At 47.8% G+C, this 13,247-nt stretch overlaps 1 pseudogene; it reads right to left on the reverse strand.

The window, feature by feature from the left end:
- Positions 1–1,325: 1,325 nt before the first annotated feature.
- LOC119856826 lies at positions 1,326–5,415 on the reverse strand (annotated as a pseudogene).
- Between the last annotated feature and the right edge of the window lie 7,832 nt (positions 5,416–13,247).

Below are 13,247 nucleotides of genomic sequence, written 5' to 3' on the forward strand. Positions count from 1 at the left end.
GGTTATTTGAGCTTTTGAACCCCTTACAGGTAAAGGAGGGATTTTATGCTACCCTTAACTGTATGTTTATGACAAGGCCAAAAACAACTTCTCTCCTGGCTTATAGAAAAGGAGGACTTGTGGCACCTTAGAAACTAACAAATTTATTAGAGCATAAGCTTTCGTGAGCTACAGCTCACTTCATCGGATGCATTTGGTGGAAAAAACAGAGGAGAGATTTATATACACACACACAGAGAACATGAAACAATGGGTTTATCATGCACACTGTAAGGAGAGTGATCACTTAAGATGAGCCATCACCAGCAGCGGGGGGGGGGGAAGGAGGAAAACCTTTCATGGTGACAAGCAAGGTAGGCTAATTCCAGCAGTTAACAAGAATATCAGAGGAACAGTGGGGGGTGGGGTGGGAGGCAGAAATACCATGGGGAAATAGTTTTACTTTGTGTAATGACTCATCCATTCCCAGTCTCTATTCAAGCCTAAATTAATTGTATCCAGTTTGCAAATTAATTCCAATTCAGCAGTCTCTCGTTGGAGTCTGTTTTTGAAGCTTTTTTGTTGAAGTATAGCCACTCTTAGGTCTGTGATCAAGTGACCAGAGAGATTGAAGTGTTCTCCGACTGGTTTTTGAATGTTATAATTCTTGACGTCTGATTTGTGTCCATTCATTCTTTTACGTAGAGACTGTCCAGTTTGGCCAATGTACATGGCAGAGGGGCATTGCTGGCACATGATGGCATAGATCACATTGGTAGATGCGCAGGTGAGCGAGCCTCTGATAGTGTGGCTGAAGTGATTAGGCCCTATGATGGTGTCCCCTGAATAGATATGTGGACAGAGTTGGCAACGGGCTTTGTTGCAAGGATAGGTTCCTGGGTTAGTGGTTCTGTTGTGTGGTTGCTGGTGAGTATTTGCTTCAGATTGGGGGGCTGTCTGTAAGCAAGGACTGGCCTGTCTCCCAAGATCTGTGAGAGTGATGGGTCGTCCTTCAGGATAGGTTGTAGATCCTTGATGATGCGTTGGAGAGGTTTTAGTTGGGGGCTGAAGGTGATGGCTAGTGGCGTTCTGTTTTCTTTGTTGGGCCTGTCCTATAGTAGGTGACTTCTGGGTACTCTTCTGGCTCTGTCAATCTGTTTCTTCACTTCAGCAGATGGGTATTGTAGTTGTAGGAATGCATGATAGAGATCTTGTAGGTGTTTGTCTCTGTCTGAGGGGTTGGAGCAAATGCGGTTATATCGTAGCGCTTGGCTGTAGACAATGGATCGAGTGGTATGATCTGGATGAAAGCTAGAAGCATATAGGTAGGAATAGCGGAACCTATCCTATCCTTCTTCACACACCAGGGGGCCCCCAGAGTCACCCTAGAGAGGGAAAGAAATAGGGTTGGAAAGAGTCCAGTCTGCATCATCCACGAGGGCAGTGCTGGATGCTCCATCTCTCGATGGCTTCACATTCCCACTGTCTGCCTTTCTGGGAGATGCTTTATCCAGGCATGTCTCTGGGCACAGTAAAGGGGTAACCAGATGCAATTGTTGGCTGGGTTATACATTAGGTCAGACTGAATGGGCTGATGGACCCTGCTGACTTTATACTCTACGGCTGCATCCTCAAGGCAAGAGGTGTCTTGTCTAAAACACTGGGGAATGAACTCAGGGTTCAGCCCTTCCGTCCAAGCCCACTGTTTGGTGGGTGCCCCCGACACACAATACCAAACCAACAGGGCCCAGCACAAAGGGGGCCCTGATCTTTCTTGGGGTCTGTGTATTGCCCAGCAGAAAGCGGGAGGTCTTCCAATCTCAGTCAGAGAATCTCACCCAAGCAACCCCTTTATAGCCTTCCGGGTACTCAGCACAAATCATGTCATCTTTGATAGGATTATAATCTGAAGGCTCTTGTAATCCTTCTCGGTAGTGATCGTTGCAAATCGTGGAGTCTACAGTGAGCACCTCCAGCTCCTGCAGTGTCTCCAGTGGCTTATAAACGCTGGGATAAAAGGCCTGAGAGCAGGGTGACTCATGTGGCACATAATAAGCTGTCACATTAAGGATCTATAAGAAGTTTCCAGCTCTGGAATGGGAGTGGGGCCTAGTAGGCTAGAGTGGGGGCAAAGGAGCCAAGACTCTTGGGTTCTCTCCCCAGCTCTGGAAAGGGAGTGGGGTCTAGTGGATTAGAGTAGATGGTGCAGGTGGCTAGTTTAACATGTTCTAAAGGCAACAACCCAGATTTTTTTTTTATATATATATATATATATATATATATATATATATATATATATATATATATATATAAAAATAAAAGGTATTTTAGGTGTTGCTCTGATTAGCTTTGCAACTCCAAACTGATTTAGAAGCCTAAGTTTAATTATAAACACTTGGGGGAAGATAGTGCCTGAATCCCTATGACTTATTGATACAGGAAGGAGATTTTCAAAATCCCACTAGATTCCAAGGCACCTACAAAAGATGGTGCTTTGGAACCTAAGTCTAACAGACCACCAATGGGAGTTAGGCACCTAACCTGCACAGCCACATTTGAATGCCCTGTTAGGAGACCATCTGCACCTTTAAGTGCCTAAAACTCAGGCCTGTAGGGTGCATTTGAAAATGTTGAGCCTTGTCTCCACCCAGTTTGCCCTGGTTTGGTTCAATGGGTTTAAATTTTGAGCAGAGGCTACTGATTTCCAGGTCAGGCCTAAAGACAAGGCCATGAGGAAGTAACTAGGTGTGTGATTTGATAGCGCTGGGTGCCAGCTGGTGGCCACCTCTGACACTGCTTCCTGATGGTCTAGAACCGGCATCGGCAAATACACAGGTGCCAACTACACCAAGAGGAGTGGTTTGAAACCCATATTAGGACTCAGACACACCAAACATGAACATCTCTTCTTTGTGCTAGGAACTGAATCCCCCCCATCCATCAAATGCTAATGATTTTTTAAGAATGTTTTTATTTTCATCAATTTAAATGTTCAGTTTTGCAAAATTATGGGTTAAGTATTTTTTAATTTTTATTGGCTAAATTTTTCCAGTTGTGGACATTTATGGGAGGTGCTAGGCAACAACGATTTAATGACAGTGGAGGTTGAGATTCAAAGAATCAAAGCTTTATAACCATTAAAATGCAAATTGTCAATATCCCATGTCAAAAAATGGAAAGTAAATATCCTTAAATCAAACTGAGTTCTCAAGCAACATTTTTCAGCTTTTGCCCATATGTAAATTTTGATTATTTCCAATCAAAATACATTTGTCAGTCTGTGTGTGTACGGTGAAATCAACATTGACTGACAACAATCCAGTCCTTCCAGGGCTGTGTATAATGGTACCTGTATAAGTGTGCAGCTGTATAATCATATAATAGTACAATTGTACAACCATACCTGTATAACTATATAACTAACTCACAGTATAACTGTGGCTGTTAAACCATGAGAACAGCCATATGGGATCAGACTAAACATCCATCTAGCCCAGTATCCTGTCTTCCCACAGTGTTTGGTGCCATTCAGAGGGAATGAACACAACAGGGCAATTTATGGAGTGATCCATCTTGTCCTCCAGGTTTAGGGACACCCAGAGCATGGAGTTGTGTCCCTGACCATCTTGGCTAAAAGCCATTGATGGACCTATCCTCCATGAACTTATCAAGTTTTTTGGAACCCAATATGCTTTTGACCTTCACAATATCCTCTGGCACCGAGTTCCATAGGTTGGCTGTGAGTTGTGCAAAAAAGTATTTTCTCTTTTGTTTGTCTTAAGACTTCTGCCTATTAATTTCATTGGGTCAGCCCTATTTCTTTGTTACACAAAGGAGTAAACACTTCCCTATTCACTTTCTCCACACCAGTCATGATTTTATAGACCTCTGTCACATCCTCATCTTACACCTGTAATTGTGTGAATTTACAACCATACAACTGTGGCCATAAAACCATAACGGTAATAGTAGCTGTATAACCATGCAACTCTTAGTCCATCTGTGTAAATAGGAGGCTGCTATCACCCAGCCTGTGACCTTCATCCAGTGCTGGTCTTTCCCCTGCCCTTCCCCTCTCTAACAGCTACGAGTCTGCTTCACCTTGTGGGAGAGTGTTCCCCCACAACCAGTCACCCAGCAGGGTTTCCCAGTGGGCACACGGATGGGAGGTGTCAAGCAGGCACAGGGGGCTGATGGAGGTCGTGAATGCAATCGGCTTCTCCAGCTCCACCAGGGCGATGTCAGCAAGGAAACTGTCACCGTCATAACCGGGATGGAGGATGACCTGCTTCATTGATGAAATCGGCTTGGGGGGGGGTCTCACTGACGATCTGTTTTTCACCCAGCTGCACCGAATACACTGAAATGGCTACAGGCCTGGATACAAGAAAATCTGATTGGGGAAGAACTGCACAGCAATGCCACACAGGCACGGCTTGCGCAGCACTCGGGTGAAGACAGTTCTGGGGCAGGGTCGCTGGAGAACAGCCACACAACACCACATGGGGGATGGCTTCCTAAAGCAGACATGCAGCCATCGCTGGGGTGGAGCAGCGGGGGACCAGCCACACAGGAACACTGTGCTACAGGAAGCCAGTAGAGAGGGAGTCCTTCCAGAGCAGCCACGGTCACTGTCTCTGCCCTGCCTGGGGTACTCACGGATCGAAGCAATGAGCTGCCGACTCCACCCAGCTCTCAGAGATGAGCAAACCGCCGCAGTTCTGGGAGCCGTTTTGCTGCACGCTGACCTGCCAGGGCCATGCCCTGTCCTTGGCATCTTCACCATTGAAGATGTGCCCTGAGACCAACTGCTTGCCACAGCCTGGGAAGAAAACAGGGAACCTGCATTATCTCCGGGCAAGGGAGCTAAAGTGGGGAGGGTGTAAATAATTATAAGTGTTACCTGATGATCAGAGAGCAACCCATTCCCCTCCCAGAGCCAGGGAAATAACCCAGGAGTCATGATTCCCCACCCCCACCCACCCAGACTCACTTCAACCCTCAGACCCCACTCTCCCTCAGGTTCAGGGCAGATAATACTGGCATTTTGCTTTGGGCACTTTTCCTGCTCGATTCCAATTCCCACGAGCCCTGTGATACTGTGGGTCACCTCAAAAAGTGTCTGGGTTGCACCACCCCCTCAGGGGTGCTGAGCAGGAGGGAGCCCTACCTGCGTCCACCAGGAAAAACTCTCCCAGCCACCAGCTGCTGAAATTCCTGGCGTGTCACGAGTCCTGCTCTACCCATCTGCAGGCAGCAATTTACACACCCAACTCCATTACGCTCCAGTGCCCAGTCCCCTGTCTTCGGCACACCTGCAATGCACATGGATCCACTGCCTCTGTGGAAACAGCGCTCCCCAATTCACTGCTTTCACCTTAGTTCTACCTTCTCCTTAGCACCTGGCACGTAGACGATGTGACAGAATATACCCATGTCCACTATTGTAATAATCTTTGCATGGAGTTTTCCTGGTGAAGTATTGTTTGAAAACTCATAGTTTACTGGTCATTAATGTCCTGGTAAGAGACATGCGGCCACATTGCACATGAAGTTATCAGATTCCCCTGTATGATGTTACTATAACATGTTCCAAGTCTGGGAGGTGGCCAAACCAGCTCCTCAGAGACAAAGGGCAAGCTGACCCCTCAGCCAGGTGTCAGCAACAGCAATGGGCTATTGCCTGCTAAATGGCCATTCTTTGGCAGGAAAAGGGGCAGGGGTGAAAAAATCTTCATCTTAGCAGAGAAACAGTCTGGAGTTCCCATCCACACAGGCTGCCTCTTGCCCTGCTTCCCACTGGAATTGCTTCTCCAAAAAAAGGGACAGGACTATAAAAAGAAGGGGGCAGGCACCTCCTGCTCAAACCCACTAACCCCTCTCAGAGCCAGGGAGAGAACCCAAGAGTCCTGGCTCCCAGTCTGCTGCCCCAATCTAACCACTTGACCTTACTCCACCCCCCAAGCCAGCAGAGAACCCAGGAGTCCTGACCCCCAGCCATATTCTGTTTCCACATGTCCAGGGCAGGTAACATTGTTGTTTTGCTCTGGGCACCTTATAGGTCTCATTCCAACTCCCATGAACACTATGACACTTTTTGGGGTAACCTGCAGTGTCTGGGTTGTGCCACTACCCCATTCCCTATGGGAGGGAGACCTGTCTGTGCCCACGAGGGGAAACTCCCCCAGCCACCAGCTCTATCCCTCTGAAGGCTCCTCATTCCATTACACTTCAGTGCCCAGTCACCTGTCTTCTGCACACCCCCAATGTGCACTGCTCCACTGCATCCATTGAAACAGCGCTCCCCAGTTCACTGCTTTTCCCTCAGTTCAACCCTCTCTTTAGCTCCCAGCACTTAGACATTGGGACAGAATATACCCCTGGGTCCACTATTGTAATAATCTTTTCACAATGTTTTCCTTGTGAGGTATGCTTTGAAAACGCATAATTTGCTGGTCATTATTGTCCTGGTAAGTTATCTGCATCTTAGGAGAGAAACGGCCTGGAGTCCCCATCCATACAGACTCACTGTTGCCTTTCTCCCAGTTTGAAATGCTTCTGAAAAGGAGAACAGGACTATAAAGAGAAGGGACAGATACCCTCCCCCCGATACCCCCTTGTCCTCCCTGTCTCTGACCATTGATTTATTGCAGGACAAGTGATCCCTGCTGGTAGTTAACCCGCCCAGGCAGGTTTCTCGTGACTCAGCCCTTTGGTTGAGTCACTATTGGTCCATATGTGAAACAACTCAAAACAGCCCCCTTCTGTGATACACAGTCCAAAAGGGCCTATCACATATCCTCTGTTGCTCTCTTCCCCTCGGCCCATCCCTGGGGTCAGTTCTAGTCTAACAGGGCCTATCACAGTACCCTGGTTATTGCCTTTCCTCGACTAGCTTTCAAAGTCTCTTAGCCCCTCCTGGGTTTCACCCTGGAGACGCTTAGCTGCAGAGCTGGGGAAGCAGGCAGAGTCACTATCTATAATTCAGCTCCTCTCTGGGGGAGAAGAAGTCCCACAATTACCGACCCTCTTCTGGGTCTACAGCCCGCTCTCTAGGCTATTCCCTTTCTCAGGGTTTTAGCCACTCTGACTGTGGTTGTTCGGCTGGGACATGGGCACACCTACTACTCCACGTCCCAACCCATGAGCCCTACAAAGTGCAGCCACCAGCTGCTTTAACTATTTGCTACCGCACTTCCCTAGCCCACTTCCCTTTTAGCCCCAGTCCCCTTGCTTGCAGCCTGGCTCCAGCCAGCACTTATCTGTCTAGCCCTGCAGCCAGCCAGGACCACCATCCTTGTTCTCAGGCTCCAGAGAGACACTGTTCTGCTTTGTCCAACAGCTCCTTTTTATAGGAGCCTGCTGGGCTCAGATTGGCAGCTCCCACAGCCTCTCTCTGATTGGCTGCTTCCCCACAGCCTCTCTAGGCAGCTTGGAGGATTCACCTCTACTGCTCATCCCTGGGGTGGGGTGGGATAGGACTGTGAAGCCTTCAGCTGGGCCTCCGGGCCTGGTACACCCAATCACAGCATAGTATTCCCTTAAAGGAATAACAGACTTAATATGCTTGCACTTTCCAGGAGAGAGCTGGGCAGCACAGAACATATATTTCTGGGGGAAATCTGGGACTGGGGGTATGTGGGGGTCACCCTATGGGACTCTTTGAGGCTGGTAATAGCCAGGGTGTGGCTGGCTGGCTGTAGCAGACACACAGACAGAGCTGGGAGCAAACTGCAGGGTTGGAGGCTGTTTGTAGCCTCCGGTCTGGACTGCTCACATCAGCAAGGCATCATAACGGGCACCCTAGGTTACGGGGAAAGGGTGACACAGCTACTCATTAGTCTGGATTGTGCCATGGATATGTCACAGAAATGCCTACAATAAAACCAAAGTGAAGTTGTTTTAACAGGGGGTGAGGAAGAGATTCAAAATAAAGACAAGGAACAGGATGTGGAAATATGAGGTTACATGTAGAAGAAAAACAAAACACAGTCTACAGCCTGTACCTGTTAGCAAGATACTGTCCTGTCTGATAGGATGTTACTCACTAAATGGTGAGTTCTTCCAGCCCTTGTCCAACCCATAAAGCTGGAATCTACCATTCCTGAGACCTCACCCCCCACTCTCTGCAGGTTCATTTGTCTTTGTGAACCTCCAGCCTGCATCTCATCCAGACAGTAAACAGAGGCTGTCTCCACGGGCGTCCTGTTTTCAGATGCCCCATCAGATTAGGAACACAACAACCTACTTCACTTAGCTCTAAACTCATTCCCCACACAACGTCTCACAATAATTTGACAATCAGCTGAGCCTCAGAGATCCCACGAGTCCCCTTCAGTGTGCCTGGTTGGACATAGATATAATGTCCCTGCCAGCACGTGGCTGGGTGAGTTTGGGCATGTCTATGTTGCAAGCGCTTAGAGAGTGAAGAAAGAGCAGGCAGGGCTCAGAGTATTGGGGGTTGAGGCTACCATGGAGGTTAGGTTAAAGATATCATGGGACTGGGGACAAGGTCATTTAGATATAAAAGTGTTATTTGCATAAGCCAATTAAATAAATTAACAGAAGCCATCTCGGTAAAACTTTAACTCATCCTGTCTTCATTCTGCCACTAGGTGGGAAAGGAAGAAAGAAAGAAAGAAAGAAAGAAAGAAAGAAAGAAAGAAAGAAAGAAAGAAAGCAAGCCCCTATTTCAACCCTCACCCTATCCCCCAGGACAAACTTTGTCATAACCCCAATGACACCCTTAACTCTAACCCAGTGATAACCTTCGCCCAATGATACTCTTAACCCTAACCCAATGATAACCTTAACTCTTATCCCTAACCCCAATGATACCACCTTGTTTCCTCTGCTCTAACCTGCTAGATCCCACTATCTTCCCACAGCTGGGTATAGGACCCAGGAGTCCTGGCTCCCAAGTTCTTTCTCATTCCACATGCCCAGGGCAGGTAAGGCTGGTGTTTTTCTGTGGTTGTCTTACCTGCCTTATTCCAACTCCCCTGTGCACCTAGGGAGTGAAGAAAGAGAAGGGGAGCATATTACTCTGTGGCAGGGAGGGGAGGTATGTGTTATACACAGATATTTCACTGTGTATCTGGGGGAATTGCTGCCAGTAGCTCCACCCACAGTTCCCATGCTCCACCCACTCTCCTGAAACAGCCCTGTTAACCTCAGCAACAGTTAAAAATATTAGCAGTGTTGCTATTCAAGTTGTCATCTCTAGGTTCCAGTCCCCACGGATCTGAATGGAGGTATCTCAGGATTGAATGCAGAAATCCAGGCTACATAGGCGGGGGGGGGGGGTGAAGGAAGGGTGAAAGGGTTGGATCCCCCTGTTATTCACAAGCCTAATTCCCTCCCGCATCAAACCGTATCTCTTTCCCCTCCCCATGGAAGGTAGGGGCCTGTTCCTTCATCCCCACTCCACCCTGATTCTGCACCAGTGTCATCACCAGAAATGCTAGGGGCAGTGGAGACAACCCATGATCCAGCCTCACCTCATCCTGTCTTGGCCAACCTCAGCTGCATCCATTGCTCCGACTGAATCCTGCCTGGAGAGTGAACCCACCGGGGAAGACTTTTAGAGATGGAGCCTCCTGCCGCCACCCTCCCCAGATCTGTGGAAAATAGATGTGACCAATCCCTGAATGAGCTACTCCTGGAAACAAGTGCTGCCAAACACTATCAGAAGGATCCATTGCAAAGATTTCCTGGGCTATACAGGTTTCAGAGTAGCAGCTGTGTTCGTCTGTATTCGCAAAAAAGAAAAGGAGTACTTGTGGCACCTTAGAGACTAACAAATTTATTTGAGCATAAGCTTTCGTGAGAAGTGAGCTGTAGCTCACGAAAGCTTATGCTCAAATAAATTTGTTAGTCTCTAAGGTGCCACAAGTACTCCTTTTCTTTTTTTCTGGGCTATACAGATACATACAGCTCCCACAGCATGGAGAGCCTAGGGCCCGAGTGGGCCGGGCAGCTCCCACCAGCCTCTGTTCTGCTGGCAAAAAATTGAAAACCTCTGTGCTAAATTGAAGGCAGAAATTTGGTCCCCTCCATGAGTCGCCTCTAGGGGGTGAAAATATGCTTGCTCACCCCGAACCCTGCAATGCCTAGTTACGGCTCCACTTCCAAATTCAGCACGTGAGTAGGGCGTGACCGTTATTATTCTGCTCTGCCTGGAATTGCCCCAGCAAAGGCACCTTATAAAACCAAATAAAAAAATGCAACCTCCCAGGTTACTGGGGGAATCCCCAGATTGCTTTTCATTTTCCTGTTTTGTTAGCAATTGAATGCACCAAGAACAGCTGGCCAAGGACAGTGCCCCAGAAAAGCTAAGCTTGTAATGGGGGTAAGGTTATCGAGGTAGTTCATAGATTCTAAGGTGAGAAGGCAGCACTGTGATAATCTACATTGTAGGTTATTGTATAACACAGGCCAGAGACCTGCCCCCAAATAACAACTAGAGCAGAGTTTTCAGAAAACCCGCCAGTCTTGCTTTAAAAATTATCAGTGGGGTGGAGAATCCACCACGACCCTCAGTGAATTCTTCCAGTGGTTAACTACTCTCACTGTGAAAAATTTACACTTTATTTCCAGTATCCATTTGTCTAGCTTCAACTTGCAGTTATTGGATCTGCTTCACTGAAGAGCCCATTATTAAATATTTGTTCCCTGTGTAGGTCTTTATAGATGGTGACCAAGTGACCCTTAACCTTCTCTTTCCTAAGCTACATAGCTGCATTATTATGTATAATTCTACCATTTTCATCTAGTAATGGACCAATACCATTGTCAGGATTCTTATTGTTCCTAAAACATTTTTAAAATTCCTTCTTATTGCCCTTAATTCTGCTGGCCATAGATTTCTCCTTGTGTCCCTTGGCTTCCCTTATCAATTTTCCCTATAATCAAAGAATCTTTCCCCCCCAGCACAGCCACCAACATGCACTTCATGCACAAGAAATCTCTTCGGGCTTCAGGCAGGGAAGGGAACATGTCATGACTGTTGCTGGTCACCACTGCTGGCCATCTTGATATCACACGGAGTGCTGTACCTGGAAGGAAACCTCTCTCACTCCCGCCCCAAACTCCCCCGTGAGCTGCCCCTGTTTGCAGCTCTTGAGATCACCTAGCAAGTGACATTTTATACCAAGTCACTCCACTTAGCTCAGCTCAGCTCTGCCCCTCACCTCCAGGGAGCAATTGGCCACTCAAGAGACTTCAAACAGCTGGGCTGATCAAAACTCCCAGGGCTTTGTCAGGGTCCCACAGCCCAGCTACCCAGCCTGTACACAGAGAACGAATGAACTGTCAAACAACACACAGACGGGCCAAATGCACCACTCACCAAGTCCCACTACCTCCAGGCACACACTTCGCAGCTGGATCTAGTGCCTCAGGAGCTCTCCTGTTAAGGTTAGCATGAGGTGTGGGTTATAGATTGAAATATGGCAGTGTTGTTCACCTCTTTTCTTTCTTTCTCTCGCAGTGGCCGAACCAAGATGGGGTGAATTTATGTTCTCGCAAGCTGGCTTGGTTGATTTATTTTCCCTTTGTAAATAAAAGATTTATTTTTAAGTGCCCTGCAGGTGTGTCCATCCATTGCTAAGGGAACCCCGGCACCCTCATCCTACCACAGTTTGACTCATTGCTTTCCACCTCCCAGAATTAGCCCTAGGATTTTGATGGGATGGAAAAGTCTCTTTTTCAGTTTCTCTTCCAAACGTGCTCGGGAACCTCTCTTCCCTAAACTGGACATAAAACCCAGGAGTCCTGAATCCCAACACCCCCCCCCACACACACACTCTAAGCAGTAGATCCCATTCCCAGAACACCATTATGGCATTATAAATACTTTCAGGGTAGGGGGACTCTACCAATTCAACCAGATCTCTTTCTGAACCAACATTGTTAAATCTGTGTATAATATACCTCCTTCTTTCTGCACAGTCTTTCCTTTTTAGTCTTTGGTTTTTTAAAACCTGTTCTCAAGATATAAAATAGCTGTAAATCCCCAGGAGCCAGGGCTTGAACCCCGGTGTCCAGGCCAAATTGTGACTCATTCATTCCCATTTTGAGTCCCTGGCTCTGGCTCTGGCTCAGTGCCGGGTGAGCCATTCCCACGAGGTCTCGCTGTGTGGCTGTTCTGCAGCTGCTCGCCCCAGAGGTGGCTTCTTCTTGGTGCCAGATGGGGAATCTCTGTACAGACAGTGGAAATTTCTGAGGGGTATATCCCCAAACACCCTTCTGCCCCCATACCTCCTCCTCCCCTGGGCACTTCTCTTTCCCCAGGTACCCAGGGACTGTCTCTCCCTATGTGTCTTTGCAGCGCCCAGCCCGATGTGGGGTCCCCCATCTCTATCAGTACCAGAGAAACCCAATACACACATCAGAAAAAAAAGCACTCTGACCACACAATTTATTCCATCCTTTTTGATCTTTTCATTTTGATTAACATCTTAAAAGGGAGGAGCATTAATATCTGGAGGAAATTCCTTTGTGGGGAGGCGCATCGATTCTCTATCCCCTGGAGTATTGAAATTAAGAGTGAATTCCCTTTCTAAAACCACCTGCCAGCTCAACTATCAGATATGGGCTGGATGGAGAACCCCTCGATTCCCTTTATAAGTGACACATGCTAGCTCAGCTGCTGTAAAGGCCGGGGAGTGGGCAGCCTAGGGATTAGCGCTAGGAATGGGCCAGAGGAACCAGATCAGGCTGGAATGCCAGGAGTGAGAATCAAGAGAGAAATCAAATGGCAGGGATCAAGGGTCTGTTACCAAGAAAACCAGGAGGTCAGGTTCAGAGAGCCACAGCCAAATCAGGAGTCTTAGAGCTTTCTCTGAGAGAGTGCAGGGACGGAGCTTATACCCCAGGGGGGTTCATGGCCCCCAGTCCTAGCTGGTCTCTGCAAGCTACTTGGTGGAAGACTTGAGTGTAATTGTTCCCAGGTCCTCTGCGGACTGGGGTTCAAGACCCCTATGACCTGACAGCTATCAGATATGGGGTGGTATGTTCCTTTGTAACAGACACACACTAGCTCAGCTAGCAGGTAGGGCTTGGATGGAGGATTCCCTTTGTCAGGGTTTCCCCTGAACTCTGGGGTACATATGTGGGGACCCACATGAAAGACCCCCTAAGCTTATTTCTACCAGCTTAGGTTAAAAACTTCCCCAAGGCACAAATTCCTTTGCTTGTCCTTGGACGGCATTGCTGCCACCACCAAGTGATTTACACAAAATTTCAGGGAAGGGTCACTTGGAATC

Source organism: Dermochelys coriacea, chromosome 6 (genome assembly GCF_009764565.3).
Source record: "Dermochelys coriacea isolate rDerCor1 chromosome 6, rDerCor1.pri.v4, whole genome shotgun sequence".
NCBI classification, from domain to species: Eukaryota; Metazoa; Chordata; order Testudines; family Dermochelyidae; genus Dermochelys; species Dermochelys coriacea.